This window comes from Vanessa cardui, chromosome 4, assembly GCF_905220365.1.
Source record: "Vanessa cardui chromosome 4, ilVanCard2.1, whole genome shotgun sequence".
NCBI classification, from domain to species: Eukaryota; Metazoa; Arthropoda; class Insecta; order Lepidoptera; family Nymphalidae; genus Vanessa; species Vanessa cardui.
In genome coordinates, this window is record NC_061126.1 from 2,972,587 (window position 1) to 2,984,599 (window position 12,013).

Below are 12,013 nucleotides of genomic sequence, written 5' to 3' on the forward strand. Positions count from 1 at the left end.
TCAAAGTAAAAAATCTACACTTAAAACAAAAGCATTACACCTACTTAATGATTAAAAAGTACTTCCGGCAATGAAAACTCAACAGGAAAGACGGAAAAGCGTAACAAACAAAAAATAAACATAAAATCGTATTCAAAAACAGTCAAAATCAAAATATCCTTTATTCAAGTTGTTTCGTAAAAGCATTTTTGAATCCTCATGTTACAATGTTGAATTAAATATAAAGATATCTGTTCGGAAAGACGATTCCACTGAGCATTTATAATATTAGTATTGATTAATATAAATAGACTTGAATTATAATTTTTACGTAAGAGGTAATCAGTTAAAGAATGGCGTGTCTTCTTGTTTCGAATGTAATATCTATGAAGGAGAAAATCGTTTAACATGACGCCCGCTAAACAACGTAATTTATATGTAAGTACGACCGTTTAATATGAAGCTATTTTTTCTCTACTATCATGAATCACTATGGTAAGTCCGGTCTGATATATTCAATCACAAACAGGTATTTATGAGGTAAAAAACATGCTAAGCGAAACTTCTGAGAAACGCTCGGAGGTACCAATCTAGCCAATAATAAAACGTGTCTGGCGGCTGCGTTTACACAGTGCGTGATGTTCTGCGCATGCGCAGAAAATTGCAATAATACCATAATTTATCTGGTTTGAGGACCAGAAGAGTCTCCTCATGGATTCCGGGATTTGTGTTCTAATATAATTACTGTAAAGCACAAAATATGCATAGTTAGACTGTTTTTATTTCGTCCTTTTCATTCCAATCTATAATATAATATTCTAAAATGCTCTAACAGTGTCATTTAAAATATTTATAGTTTCGAAGAAACGTTTTTTACAAAACACTTTGACATTAGAATTTTTATATATATTTTCATTAGTGTAATAATTAAATTTTTAGCTAGCTAGCGGGTTTTAGTAAATCCGATAGTAATTTTGTCATGCTTTCTATTCTAACCAAATGGTCTTTATCACGGTAACGTATACGCTGCTTTTGAAATTATCCAAGGCGTTAATATTCATATTATAATTTCAGAAATAGTGTTATAGTATTTTCCGTCTTGGTAACAAATATTATTCAATATATCTCTTTAAAAATATTTTATGAACACTGCACTCTTTCAGATTTGTTAGATGTTTAGACGTTAATGTTACATGGATCGGAGGCTGTTATCTCGCGTGTAATATCTATGATTCGCACAGCATGAGCTGTTGTAATTTATGCAAAACCGTTTTCAAGTAGCTCGCGCCAGCGGCTTCCGGCATACGCGGTTTACTATTTTTACTTTTTAATAGACTTACAAGTTCTATGGCCCTGATTTGCGAGCAAGTATTCATGTCGTTTTCGAAACCTATTTGTATGTGATTTGAACAGCATGTATTGAGTAAAGAAGAGCGAATTTTGCTTATACAAACTATTTTGCTCGCACGAGGCCGTATACGTTCATAAGTATCTCGCCAGTTGTCAAATTGTGTTTCATGCATACGATACATACTGCGTGGAGATACTGTAATCTTAGACTTATCTTTACGATACAAACTGTATTGTGTTTTTAAGAAATTTCCAGATTGTACCAGAATTTTATAGACTCTTTACGTCCTTTTAATTTATATTTGATAATTTATTATTATCTAAATTCGTGCTATCTAATTTAAAAAATATAGGCAGTAAAAGACGTATATCTATGCTAAGTTCTAGCACCGTATTTTCCTACACAGCGCACGAGTTAATGGATTCGAAAAAGTCAGCGTTGCTTTCCCGCATTTGAACCCGTGACCTTTGATTAACACCACTATCTACAGCCATTAGCGTCTCGACACTTCCTGCATCAACAAAAGCAACAACATACAAAAACGTTTAAACTCATATAGGTTATGTAAGTTGCAAATAAAACGAACTTGAAAGAAATATAAAAATAGAAATACTCTTACTTCTTCCGAACCAACGAAGTTGTAGCAATCAAAGACGCTATGCTAAATAATAGTTCTTCCTGCTACTTGCTCCCACTTACCGCCTCCGCACAAATGCATCTAACATACAATGGACCAATCACTTAAATACATTCACAGAATATTCACCTCTATATCTAAAGTTTAAAAAACGACTATCGCTTAAACACTTTTTCTAGTTATGAATAACAATGAGGTCACGTGCACCCTCGTACCTATTGGGTTAGTTTGTAATATTCCTGGGTGTTTATCAATTATGCATTTGAATGCAAATACAAGATTGGATGTTGGATATTCTAGCAAATATTTCCATTAAGGCCAACGTTTCATTTTGCTTTATGACTAGTAAATGTTCTAAATAATATTTTAAATATATTAAATGAATAAGAACGTATTCAATAACGGAAAGAGATTACGTTAATCCCTAGCACGCGATTTTTGACATTGAAGAATAATATTAATTTGCTAAATGAGGAAACAATATATCTTTTATCCAATAAATCTAAATTAATTAAAATCCCCAAGTGAAACTTCCTATATATATAGTATAGCGTATACATATATCAATGTATCTACTTATATATATTTTATAACGCTAGAGGCTGCATTTCAATTAATATGAATTGTAACAATTAATAAGTACTATCAAATTATACCAAATCAAAATTAACTTTTGCAAAGTTGACTCATTTAAATTATTTAATAGTCGATTTTTTACAACATTATATTTATTAAAACTACTACTGATTAGGAATGTAGATTCTACCGAGAAGGAACAGTAAGAAATTTATAAATTACTCTTTTTACCATCCATTTGTTTGTCCGCTTGTTGTCACCAAGGTTCAAACCGAGATTTGGTAGTGTAAAAAAATATTGGGTTTTTATCGCAATTTTTAGGTAAACCCGCAGATTCGAGTTGGCAATGTTAGCACTCTCGAAATATGTAAAACACTGCGCCTTTAATTTTTCCGGTCGTCAGTCGAGTCCGATTGACTGTGGCATTTGATTATGACAAAGAGAGAACAGAGACTCCACTCGTGTTTGTGTGTGTGCACAATAACAATAAAATTCTCACTTAGTATTTATCTAGTCTAACTAATATAATTTGCCACTATAGTCGAAGTCAGTTATAAGAGAGTAGAGTAAAAAGAGCAAATATGGAACCATTTATTGTTTATAAAAATATACGAGTCAGTCTCATTTCAATAATCTAAATAAATAGCTAAAATACAATATCAACTTGATTATATAACATTAAATGTAATATCTACATATGTTCAAAAAATTATTATTATTCTTAGCAGTATGTTAAAAATGAAAGTTTTGATTTCATATTTCTCTTCTACCAAAAATATCTTAAAATTAAAACATATTTTGCTATGCCGGATATTAAAGATGAATATAATTGGTGCTAAAGTAGATATATTATTTACGCAGTTTTATAATTATTGAATTTATCGATTTAGTATCACGCTACTTCGTCGTAATACAGGTGTCTGAAATTTTTTATCAAAAATATTCTAATTCTTAACAGATTAATCGTATAATCTGCGAAAAATTATCAAATGGATATATCATATAAATTTATCAAATTATAGCTAAAAATAAATACGTCGTATAAAAAGAATTTTATCAATGAAATATTTATCCATTTATTATATTTGTAGAATATAATACATTTCTTATATTCTTATTAATTACTACTCGTCTCATTATTTGATATTATATTAGTTACATTATTTGAGCTTAAGCTTGATCATCAAATTTGTTTCAGTAGCTTGACCATCAAAGAACAACCGATTGAGAGACATTGCTACTTTTATTAATTATATTCCATTTATCATTCTTACATAGTATACTGATTTTAACACAAAATATTAATTCGTCATATAGTCGTATTCTGGTTTGGTGGAGAAAACGTTTTACTAGGATCCAAGAGATTGAGCATCTTAAATCCCTTGGGGATGTATTGAGGTTGTAAGGGATGCTAATGGTCCATTAAACAGTTGATGGCTCACCTGCCTTCTCGCGTAAAGCAAATAATCAATAAACTACAATAGAATAATCATGTTATTCAAGAGGCAAACTATTATTATCAGATATTCCTGATAAACCGAATCCAATGGATTAACATTCCGAGGCACAATTGGGTTTTACAATATGAGTATAAAATAAATACGTAAATATTAAACTAATAATGATTATATTTTATCTCATAGCACACTTAAATAATAAATAATACTAAGTTTGATGAGCTAATTATTTGGGACGGATGTCTGAAATACGCGTATTGAAAATTGCATCTATACTTTCGTGATAAACAAATGTATTATGATAGACTTTTATTGGGAAAATATAGACTTCCGTTACGAGCCCAATCAAACCAACGACTTAATGTAGTCTGCAGTCACTTTACCATATTTTTTTAAATAATTCATCAAAAATTATCACATGATCAATTATCTGTCTATACTAATATTATAAATGAGAAAGTAACCCTGTATGTCTATCTGTCTTTCACGACCAAACCAATTAACCATGACCTATGAATTTGATGAAATTTCTTGCAAAGCAAGCTAAAAAAGGACATAGGTTACTTTTTTCACTTATTTCATGATAACCAACCACCTAAAACGCGAACGATTAAGCGGTCGACCAGTAATCTTTAAAAAAATGCTTTTAATTTAATAAGTTAAAATAAATTTGGGTATCCTCTGTAGTGGGGTAATACAGACGAAGAAATAGCTTAAAATTAAGCAATGGATTAAGGATTCCATTAACTTACTTAGATACTTTTCACATAATGAACGGCAATAAAAATGAAAAAAGAAAAAATGTTTCCATAAACCCGGCCCTACACTAGAGGCGTCGTAAATTGTCCCAGAATTGCCTTTTCCTGAATGTTGATTGCGTGCGCTTCGCGTATCCGTACATCATTTTTCAATCAGTATTATTTTTTGCTCGTCAAATGAAGTTGCCTTTTATACATTTTTATTCCAGGCTAGCTATCCTTGCTCGCTCGCGGCGAATGTCTACGTACATAGAGTTTTTCTATTGAAGTACAATCATATGAAGAAAAATTCTTTGTTTTTTTGGAGTAGGAATCTTGTCGAAGGTACACAGGATAACATGGAGGACGTATATCATCTTTGTATATAGATATATATTTTGTAGCGAAATTAAACTTTACTTTTGATGGAAAATGTTATACATGAAAGTATATTTTGATATTATTTAAGAATAACCTCAAAACTAAGAACAGAAGACGGTCGTTAAATTTCAGAAAGTGATATGGGAAACTGACCTCAAACATTTTGACAATTAAGAGAATTATGCCTCAAAATAGCATATCTTTGCAAGTCTTTCTTCAACATTTCAGAAATGATATAATTCTAAGTAAGTTCTTACAGTAATATCACTGCCGATATAATTCTGCATCCGGTAAATAGAAGTTATTTTTAAGCCTTTAAAAATACTCGAGACCAAATGATTTACAATATTGATAAAAAGTCGATTAGATAAGACTTTCGAGTTTGGTATTCAAATTTTTTCTTGATAACTTTTGTAAGATTTAATGTGACAGAAGAAAAACCGTCAAGTGTCTCACTTCATGAGATGTCACTCATCTACTTAAAAAATCTGAACTAAAAACCGATAAACGCCACTTAATACTCAAGTACTTTAACACGAATTATATTGAAGATAAAACAGCAACAATATTTTTCGTAGATAAAATGCAAATCTGTTGAGAGTGAATGAAATATTTAATACTAGTTACCCGACTTCACACGGGTGCAATGCTGATACTGAATGTACTACAGAACTTCCTTATATACAATGTTCAGAGGTTTTTTGTCATTAGACAATACTATCTAATAGTTATGTCTCTTGTTTTCAACCGACTTCCAAAAGGAGGAGGTTATCAATTCGTCTGTATTTTTTTTTTTTTTTTATGTTTGTTACCTCATAACTTTTCACTGGGTGGACCGATTTTGATAATTTTTTTTTTTGTTTGAAAGGTTGTGCTTCCCGTGGGGTCCCATATATACCACCGGCTCCAAATATACCAATAACTATAACTACATGATATAATCGTTAATCGACTTTTAAGTAGTCTAATATTTTTCATTTCATTTAACTCAGGAAGACTCTAAAAAATATGTTGAATACGCAATTATTTTTATTACTTTTTCGTGCATATTCATTTGTTTTAAAATAGTGTTCTGTTTGAAGTCGGTTTTTCTTTTTGTTAAAATTTTATTTATATTTTATTAATATACACCTTATATACATAACTATTATTTCTCAATACATAAATAAATTACATATGAAATAATAATACAATATTTCAATAATGTGGGTTACATATCACACACATATATTTTCTATATATTTTATGGTCACTTTCTGATCAGACGAATCGAACAAACTTATTGCTTTGTCTATAAACAAAGGTTACCGTTACCGATACGTGATTTGTTCGTCTCCATTTTAAAAGTAATTTAATATTTTAAATTACTTTTAAAATATTTAGATTTTAATTCGAATTAAGACTTACTTTTTTCATGTAAAAACAACATCGATAAATTTATCAAGTATTCGGATATCAATACATTATAAAATGTTTAGATATCGTTTAGTACTATAGACGATTAGGTAGAGTTGAAGCAAGCGCGACTGAGCGGCCTGAACAGGCGATTTCGTCTCAAGTGTCCCTGAGAGCCATCAACCTTGAGTCAGGCTAAGCATTACAGAATATCTAGCTATATTTTTAACCCTGACATTGACGTGTGCAATATTGCTTGGTAAAATTGCCATAATGACATAAAGCTGGATTAAACAGTAAATTATGCATGACATTATATACTAAAGTGTTTTTATCATTAATAAGTCATTCTTAATTGAAACTATGACGTAAAATTGGACTAAAAATCCAAATAATGTTAAGTGAAAACACATAAATTTTACGACAACTGAATAAATCTAAAGAAACCAAGGAACAAAAGGTTTGGAACTTAACTCACTATGAATTCCACTGCAAAACAGTAGATATGCAAGTAATATGTCATCCGTCTTATGCAGGTTTATCTGATTCACCTCTTGCAAATTGAAAGACACCATAATATTTTATAATTATCGGAATTTGAAACCGTGTTTTCAGTTAACATATAGGTGTTCCAATAAACCATATCATCCTCATTATCGTCTCCAATCCAAAACCATCAATTTGAGAATAATGATTACAATTTACGAGATAATTTGAAATAAGAATAACGATAAAGGAAAAAAATATAAGACACGACCTTTTTGGTAACTGTTATTAATTTCTACAATATAGTAACAGTAATATCTATTACAGAATCTCATCTATTACTTCATCATAGAAGTATCATCCTATCAGAAAATAATAAAAGTACAATATAGCGGTCTCCAACCACAGAATAAGAAATAACAGACTGAAGCCGATTTGCCCTATCTACTCTTAAACAAACAAATAAAGACAAACAAATTTAGCCCTTAGGGTATCGCAATAAAGGGCATTTTAAGATGTTAATATTTGAACTAGTTTTACTGGTGCATTGATCGACCTTGCACGAAGTCTTATTCAATAATTTACTGATCAGAAGATTGCGGTTCAGAAATGCTGCATAACGGGACTGATGGACTTTTGTGGTGATTGGCCAAGTTCAAATCATTCAATACACCGACATTTGTTTAGGAAACACTTGTCATTCATTAATATAATCGAATGACATCAAAGATCTTTCAAACTTAATCTGTACTTATAACAAATTCACATTGAAACTGTAAAACTGAACAGATTAAATATACAATACTATTTATGTTGCATGTGTCACCTCTAGAATTATATAATTTAATAAGACTCGGCTTAGTGGTTATTACCGATTCGGAATTCCGTAGTCGTTTTCATGTTCAATATGAAAAGGTTCTATTTATATTGGAAATAATTCATAGCTAACAAACGCGTGAACGAATACTTTATAATATTTAATAAAATGTATATATATTTATTTATTAGTATATATATTTATGTATATATGTATGTATGTTTATTTATATATGTATTATTGTATATATAAGGCACCACCTACCTTTTCGCTGCACAATTTCCCTAAATAGACAACCTTTTGTCTGGCAGAAATCGCTACTTAGCGATAAGACCGCCTTTTTGTACATTTTAATTTATTATTTTTTGTTCCATGTAAAGTTTATTGTTTGTGGTGTACAATAAAGTATATTCTATCTATCTATCTAAAATGGCAAGATGAAAACTATAGATCGAAAAGTTTTCAATACATGTAGCCCAGACGAGTTAGATCAAAACTTTAAATTGACTTTCAGAACGGATAGGATTATATTTTTTATGTTATTCCTAATTCTTCTGAGCATTAGCTCATTAGATAAGAATTTGTGAATTAAGAAATTAAAATTTATTTTGTTCATATGATAATGAGATATTGTAGCTTCTCTTGAGCATATAATGTTTAAACTAACCCATTTCTGGAAGGCTTGAAAACAGCAATAGAGACGATTGTTTTTGGTATCTATATAGTTTGGCCACACAAAGTCCTTACTAAAAAAATTTCTGGCAATAAATTGGTCAATAATTAAAGTTAATAACACCTCATAGACAAAATAATAAAACCAATTTTACCGTAAGATTGTAATTGATATGGAAAGTAATTTTAGAAGCTATTGTAATTTCTGTCTTATACAAAGAGCTTTATTATAACAGTACTGAGGCTGTGTCAAGTCGAAGAGTGATAAGTCGCAACAAGCCCTGAGATATACCGACTGCAGTTCAGGTATGGTTTACACGATTAACGACGGTCCCGATAACATGAACTTATCCAGTTTTAGGGTACGCCGTGATTCTGTTAAGATCTGCGCTGTTTATAATCGGCATTATTATATTTTACCTCGAAAATCCTTAAAGACCAGCTTAAGAAAGGCTCATTTTAATTTTAAAAGATGATAAATATTTTTTATTAAAAACTTTATTTTGAATGAAATGAAACTAAATCAAAAGAAAATCAGTAAATAATTACGGATGATCGAAGAACCAGCTTCATATATTTTACTAAAAACACAACTCTTATATAGAACTAACACTTAACTAAAACTATGCTTATTCTTGATTTTTGAACATACAATACATTTGGATGATTGAATATTGCCACGCTAAAAAATTATGTTTAGACTTCCGTTTTTTTATCTTCATAATGTTTTTCTTTATTTAGCTAACTTGATAGTAATTAAGGAAATTAAATAATCATAGCTATAAGAACACAATTTTCTTTAGTAAAAGACATTAAACGTCAAAGTCATATTTCATAAAATAAATTAAAAATATATTAAGTTTTATTTAACTACGTTAATTATGTTTTTTAAGATCAAATTTGTGGAAAATATTACCGTCGCTTTATTATTGTATCAGTTTTTGCGATCATTATATTTCCTTATTACCAAATTATAAATTTTACCTGACTAATAATTATAACGTCGAAAATAATAAACCACTGCGTAATAAAAGCTTCAAAGGTAATGATAAAAATAAACAATTAAATTAATACATTATTTTTTGCTAGATATATAAAAAGTATCCTTGTTATATATTATACAAAAACAAATGATATTTATAAATGGATATGTATTCGTTTTGTTGAGATTAGTGATCTTTGTTGAAAATCTAGCAATAAAAATGATTCTTTATCGTATATAAAATCGATTTTGGGTGCATATGAACTTTATTTTAAACTAATAGCTATTGGAAACAATTCATAAATTATTTTAACGTCTTTATTTTCAATTTACCAACCTTTAAATTTGATAAAGTCGAATTAGGTCAAATTGAATCCGTTGGTTTCAGCTGTAAGGTTTCATTTACAGTTAAACATTCACACCATAATAGTTCTGATAGGTCTGACCAGCTGATTATAATCGAATAATAGATCTTATATGCACTGGCCTGTTATGGCAGCAAACGTATATACATTCTTCGGAAACTAGCATTACCATAGTTCTCCGTCAATTGGCTGCAAATATCAAACGCAAGGTCGTATAAAATAGTAACTTAAGTCTTGCTATATAGAGTTCAGTTTCGCATGTATTTTGCTTAGACAAGAAATTCTGAGATAGGTTTGTAACAAGCCTAAATACTATTGCGGTCGCGCATCCTTTGATCGAGGAAACGGTCAAGCGTATCCAGTTAACTAAGTTTTTGCACGCATGTTCGTACTTGATCCGGATTAAGTGGTTTTCAAATGGCTGAAATACTAATAATTATGATCTGGTCTTTTAGCTTGATAAAGTGGACAATCCTCTGTTTTATTCCATCAAAACTATCAAAAAAGTGATTAGTATTTATCATCAGTATTGGATCATCAATCATCATGTATTCGAGTTTTAGATTTTTTATTATTGGCTTTAAAAAGGGGAGACGCGAAAAGATAGATTAATTTGTATTTACATGTAAGTATAAAATATTTTGCAAAGCCTAACTGCTTCTACTAGTAGAATCTAGATGTTGTGTCTCTTGTGTCTTAAAATAACGTGAGCAATTATGTAAAAGTTGTTACCATAGCTAACTTTATAAAATCGATTTTTAGTTCGGTTATTTATTTTAATCTTAAATATCGGTATGAAACTACCCTAATATTCAATGAAGTCTCGTACAATTTTTCTAGATTTATTTATGTACTAAATACTGACTTAAATCTAGGTATTGATCATTGGTCTAATTTGCCATCGATTATACGATTAACGCCGTATTTTCTGCTGGCGCAGTTGTAGTGTTGTAGTAATCAAATTATACTGACCGAAATAAGTACATATTAAGGTCAGCGTTTAATTTAATATTTATGATAAATATGATATATCATTAAATCATCACGCTGGAAGAAGGCTTCTCCTGTTACGGATAAGGATTATTCCAAATTATTTTGACCCATGAATATTTTCTTTTTTAATATAAATTGTGTTTTATTTTACAGGTTGTCTCATTAATCTGTTTACAATTATGAGAATAGCCACTTGACGTAGATTAGCATTGTTAGCATTATATTTTTATGTTCTATTGTAAATTTTAATAAAGAGTATTATCATTAAAACGATTTAATATAACGCCTGGGAAGCTGTGAAGTCTTACATAATACAAAGCGAGCTTTAACTAGTCTACAAATATACGTATACAGTGTTGTCATTATGTTACCTACGTAAGTGTTTGCCCTAATTATAGAAACACACGTAAGCACAATAGCTTGGTTACAAACATAATTTGAATAATCGAGATTAATAAGTAAAATGAATTGATGAATTATCGCTGTAGTGACTCCTAGATGTAATAGCTTCAAATTCAATTACGACTGCAAGCTTCAATCGATTATCGAAACGGTTTGTTTACCAGCAAACAACAAATATACCTACTTATTTTACTATAACCACAGTGGAGAAACTTGCATTTTTGGCTGTACATTGCTAATCTTAATAGTGGTTAGTGATGTGTAAATGACTCCAAACAGCAATACTTAGTATTGTTGTGTTCCGGTTTGAGTGAGCCAGTGTATAGGCACAAGGGACATAACATCTAAGGTCTCAAAGTTGGTGGTACATTGATTATGTAAGTTTTAGTTAATATTTGTGCATAGTGGTGCCCACTTACCATTAGATGGTCCTTTTGCCAATCTATAACATAAAACAATTACAACTTCCTCAATAGAAAAAAGGCCTTTAAAAAAAATTACTTCCTATTACAAAATGGATTATATAAACTTTCTCAATCAAAATACTACTATTTACAGAGTCAAAACAAAAAGTATGCATATGTGAATGAATAAAGGAAACGTAAAATCGGGCACACGTGTTAATGAATACGTGTAAACAATTTTCAACTTTAAATACATCAGTAGAAAGGTATATAAAACATTATACAACCGTTAAGCGAGTTTTATATCAGTTGTTTATCTTTCACGTAGTATCGTCAATCATTTTTACAAACAAACTAAGGTGCGGATGAAAGTAGGTCG

The 12,013-nt window shown here is 30.0% G+C and overlaps 1 protein-coding gene across 7 annotated transcripts in view; it reads left to right on the forward strand.

The window, feature by feature from the left end:
- Positions 1-12,013, forward strand: part of LOC124544496 (SH3 and multiple ankyrin repeat domains protein 3) — a 210,386-nt gene that overhangs the window by 58,705 nt on the left and 139,668 nt on the right. The window lies entirely within an intron of this gene.